We start from the raw sequence: 5,436 nt of genomic DNA on the forward strand, positions 1-5,436 counted from the left end.
CCTCAGTCTTCCCAGGCTCAGACTCCCCTCACTGTCCTGGGGTAAAAGTTCCTGTGTCTGGGGCGGAGGCAGCCTCCCAGCCCAGCCAGCCCCAGCCTGGGGGGTTTACACTTCACCCTTGTCTGGGATTTTCCTTCAGATCCTCCCTCTGTCCCAGGGGAACCCTATTGTTCCCCAATTCTTATTTATTTTTACCTCCCACCCACTTTGTTCACCCTAAGGCGCTATTTTATCTCTTTCATGGGGGGGAAATCTTGAGAACCTGGCACTTTCTGACCTACACCAACCATCTTCCCAGAATTTCTCCCCTATTTCTATTCTTTCCCCCCATGAAACCACTACATTTATCTTCAAGAGAAAGCACCCCTTACACTTCTAATGACTTCTTTTTCTAGATGTTTGCAAATCTTCTCCTTGATCTATTCTAGAAATTTCCCGGGAACATAAGTCCAACTCTGGTCTACATTGTGGAGAATCCGTTCTCTCCCCTGCTTTTGAAAATTAGAACATTTTCTACCAATTTCGAATGGCAGGGAATGTGGAGTGCCCACCAGAGCAGGAAGAAGGTGAAGAAGAAGAGGAGGAGGAGAAGCAAGCTGAGGCTACAGGGGCAGTCTCAGGCCCGGCCTCATCCAGGGGCCCAGCAGAGGACTTCAGGTGCTCTGCCCTGACCAAAGTTCTGAAGATGGGCATCCACTTCATTCCAGAGCCAGAAAAACAGGGAGCTGGCACTTGTGGGATTTGGGAGGCGCAGTGGATTTTGTAAGAGCTGTGCAAGAGAATGTTAGTTTCAATGGGGAGATGTGGCAGGAAACTTCAGAGAAAAATTCTTGTAGATCCCAAGATCAGAATTCTTTCAGATTAGTTTGATGAAGTTATAGTAGATACAGCTACAAAATGCAAGCAGTATTGACGAGGGAGGATAGGTGTTTGAGGGACCCCAGTGATCAGAGTCCCTAAGTGAGCAGTCTGGAATGAATTCATAGGCTCAAGCATTCTGAGTCAAGTTAGTAAAAAGTTTATTGTTATGCTATACAGAGGCAGGAGGTCTTAGGGAACCTGCAACCTTAAAGAAGTCATAGGTATAGTTCATAAAGAGTTACAATAGTTAATCAGGTGTCAATTATGCTAACTAGGTAAGGGTGGGATTAGGGAGGAGTTAAGGAATGGTCAGTGCTTAAAGGAAATTGGCTGAGGAGTTAATTTACAGATAGTCCATTGGAGGATTCATAGGTACAGCTGGCCATCATACTAAGGGGAGATAACATTTGTCTAAGCTAAAAAAAGTTTATAGATGGTTTAGTGAAGGACTCGTAGCTTGTTATTGTACCAAGCAGAGATAAGCAGTTCATGAATTGTTTCTAGGCAGAGTGCTGGCAGGGGGAAGGGGCAGAGTTCATGCTCTAACGTTGGGGGATTTGAGGCTAGGGAGAAATGTGATTTTGCAAACTGATGTGATTTTACAAACTGGGGTTCAAGCACAGGCACCCAAGCATCTCATCATTATCCCAGACAGGTGGCTGAATGTGTCATCAAAACCATGAAAGCACAACTTCACATTTGCAAGCACTGCTGGCTGGCCTGTTGCACATCCAGAGATCAAATCTGATGCCAAACAAGAATCTCACATACAAAATTTGAAATGCAGAGGAGAAACAGTTCCCAAGCAGATAACTGAAGTAATGAAATCCTTGCCAGGCAGGGTTGATTGAGCAAGCAGACGGGTTCTCCAAAGTTCTAGTGGTGCATCCCATTCTACAACTTCAGAGCATCCACCAAGAAGTTTTCTGTGGCAGCCACGTGAGAGAAGTTGTAAAACCGAAAGATTCATAACACAAAGAGAAACCACCCCAACACTGACTAATGCCAGGAAAACCACTAACACAGCACTGAAGAGAAACTCCACAGAGAAAACAGTATCCATTGATGCCAATGAGAATTGATTCATGAGATGCTCGTTTGTCTTAGAAGTGGTAGAAGGACTTTATCTGTAGCATTAAATCCAGTGGAAACTTTACTTAGAATAGGAAATGAATTAATTTCTTCAACCAGTCATGAAGTTAGTAAATATAATAGCTATATGATCAATCAATAAATGTGATCTAATGCATATATTTCTTAATTAACCATTTCATCCACAATAAGATAACAATTTGTTTTGAGTTGGGGTATGATGGTCATCAGCAGGCAGTGATGGCAAAAATGTTCCATATTCTCAGGTTCCATCTTTTTTTTGTTGTTATGGTCACTTTCATGGAATTTCATGGTCGAGGTTAAAGGTTATTGTAGAACAATATAGAGTCATATTCTTGTCATGGGTTTTATACCTCCATATCAGTTGGTCAAAACCCATTTATTAAGCACTCTGACACCCTGATGGGTTAAATTTGGTCCTGGATTAACACCTCAAGTTACTTAACTAAACTTTGGGCATTGTGTACAGACATTTAAACCATGGGTTTTACTTCCTTGGATTTTATTATCTAGCAGCTCTCCATAGCACCTAGTTTGGTCCTTTCCCTTCTTCAATCTATCAGCTTTTTTATTAGATTTTTAAGACACCCAGCAATTTTTTTTTGAGACTAGTTCTTCCTCTTTTACTCAGGCTGGAAGTACAACAGTCATTCATGGTCTGATCCCATTGCTGACTTTCATGGGAGCCATGACTTGGTCTGTTTCTGATCTGGGCTGCTTTGCTGCTCCTTAAGGAGCCATGGTCCCCCATTCCTGGGGGCTAGTCATGTTGGTGCCATATTTAATATAGACACCCAATCAACTTTAGCCCTACAGCAACTCAAATCTCCAGAGCTTAATCAATCCACTAGCCTTAGCCTTCCTGGGAGTAAGCATATCACAAGAAAGTTATTCTTGCCAGCCTTTGTTAAATGTGCTGCATGCCCCAAGCCCCCAGCTCTATCCCCACCATCCAAACTTAGCTTTCTACCCCAAGAAGACAAGCCATCTAACAGGAAGAAGCACCTGGTTCACACTCTTCTGCTTCTATGGTGCGGGGCCCCAATCACTACTCTCATTCTTGGTGACACATCCCAGTTCTTCTGGAGACAGATTCTTCCTTACCTTCCACATGGGGAAATTGCATCAGCAGCATTCTGCACATACTCATCAGGCTGGGGCTTTGGCCAGTCCATTATACTATCACATTTACTTGAAGTAGTTATTTTGGTTTGATGTGTGTGTGTGTGTGTGTGTGTGTGTGTGTGTGTGTGTGTGAAAGATCAATGTTACATAACAAAATTGAACAAGTTATCTCAAAGACCTTTAGTGTATTTACAGAACAAGATAGAAGGCATTCTCTCAAGAACCCTGAGCTGTGAAGCCTTGTAAATGTGGGAACATATTGCTGTAGGCCTTGTTACTACTTTTAAAACAAGAGGTTTTGTTTCTTGGAGGAGAGAACTAAGCCCCTCCCAACTTAGCTGTTTGGGTTTGAGGCCTCCTCGACTAACTTCCCTCTTTTGTGTGCAATTAGTACAATCTTGCCTCAAATTTCAGTTCTCTATTTTCTACCATATTCTCTATTTTTCAAAGTTTTCTGGTTACATAATTATACATGTCTTTCCTTTATTCTCAGTTAATTCATGTTGATGAATGCTCAGAGCAAAGCGCACAACATAAGTGTTACTAACTTGAAAATTCCCAAGTGCCATAATCAGTATTAAAACTTTATATGTGAACCACAGGTCTTCATAATGGAAGCAAATCAAAATCCTGAATCCCACTGGCTAATCTCTTACAGTTTAAAGCTACATTGAGAGCCAAAGTATTGGCTTATATTATTTACAATGGTATTTTGTTTATCATTTTAAGTGTAGTTATTAATATTGCAAGTACCATAAGTAATACTCTCAGAAACCTTATTAGCATATCCCAGTAGGCCCAAGTGGTGACAGCTAAATAAATAAAGCGTATGTTGGAGCTGTTCACTTGTGGCTGGGAAGATTTGTACTATTCTTTTTTTTTATTATTTTTTTTATTTTAATTAATTTCTTTGTTTCCTTTTAGTTTACAGGATTCAATTCCACAATTCCTTGAGTTTCACATTTTGTCCCTCTCTCTTCCCTCCCCCACATGGCGCCTTATAGTCAAGTATAGGATCTGTAAATACTTTCACATTAAACATTAGTCAGGTTATAAGGACGGATTGTACCAGCTGGAATGAAAAATGGTAAAGAGGACATAAAACCAAGTAAGAGAAGGAAAAAGATCACGTATTTTGCTTCCACCTGGATATAAACTCAGTTCTTTCTAGTTCTTTCTCTGGATGCACATATTTCTCTCCATCATGAGTCTTTTGGGATTGACTTACATCACTGCATTGCTGAGAAGAGTCCAGTCTATCCAAGTTGGTCATCACACATACGTTGTGTCTGTAATTGTGTACAAATTTCTCCTGGTTCTACTCTTCTCACTCAGCATGAGTTTGTATAAGCCTCTCCAGGTAAATATGAAGACCGTCTGCTCCTCGTTTCTTACAGCACAATAGTATTCCACACCATGCATATACCACAACTTGTTCAGCCATTCCCCAATTGATGGGCACCCCCTTAATTTCCAATTCTTTGCTACCACAAAAAGAGCTGCTATAAACATTTTTGTACATATGGGTCTTTCTCCCATTTCTATGATCTCTTTGGGATATAACCCTAGGAGTGGTATTGCTGGATCAAAGGGTATGAAAGTATTTATAGCCCTTTGGGCATAATTCCAGATTGCTCTCCAGAAAGGCTGGATCAGTTCACAATTCCACCAGCAATGCATTAGTGTTCCAATTTGCCCACATCCTCTCCAGGATTTGTCATTTTCCTGTTTTGTTATCTTAGCCAATCTGACTGGTGAGATGTGGTACCTCAGAGTTGTTTTGATTTGCATTTCTCTAATCAATAGTGAATTAGAGCATTTCTTCATGTGCTTATAGATATCTTTAATTTCTTTCTCTGAAAACTGCCTGTTCATATCCTTTGACCATTTATCAATTGGGGAATGACTTGTATTCTTACAAATTTGACTTAATTCTCTGTATATTTTAGAAATGAGTCCTTTGTCAGAGACATCAGTTGTAAAGATTTTTTCCCAATTTCCCATCTCCCTCTTAATCTTGGTTACATTGGCTTTGTACAGAAGCTTTTCAATTTCATGTAGTCAAAATTATCCTTTTACATTTTATAATGTTCTCTAATTCTTGTTTAGTCATAAAGTCTTTTCCTCTCCACAAGTCTGACAGGTAAACTATTCCTTGTTTTAGGAGACTGCTTACAATATCAACTTTTATACCTAGATCATGCACCCATTTAGACTTGATTTTAGTATATGGTGTTAGATAATGGTATATACCCAGTTTCTGCCATACTATATTCCAGTTTTCCCAGCAGTTTTTGTCAAATAGTGAGTTCTTATCCCAAAAACCAGGGTCTGGGG

General features: G+C 40.3%; 1 pseudogene; it reads left to right on the forward strand.

Moving 5' to 3' along the window:
* The first annotated feature begins 526 nt into the window (after positions 1–526).
* LOC138169489 (kinetochore-associated protein NSL1 homolog) lies at positions 527–1,950 on the forward strand (annotated as a pseudogene).
* The last annotated feature ends 3,486 nt before the right edge of the window (positions 1,951–5,436 follow it).

The sequence above is a fragment of the Petaurus breviceps genome, unplaced genomic scaffold, assembly GCF_028583685.1.
Source record: "Petaurus breviceps papuanus isolate PSGF00001 unplaced genomic scaffold, PetGlider_PUasm1.0 126, whole genome shotgun sequence".
NCBI lineage: Eukaryota > Metazoa > Chordata > Mammalia > Diprotodontia > Petauridae > Petaurus > Petaurus breviceps.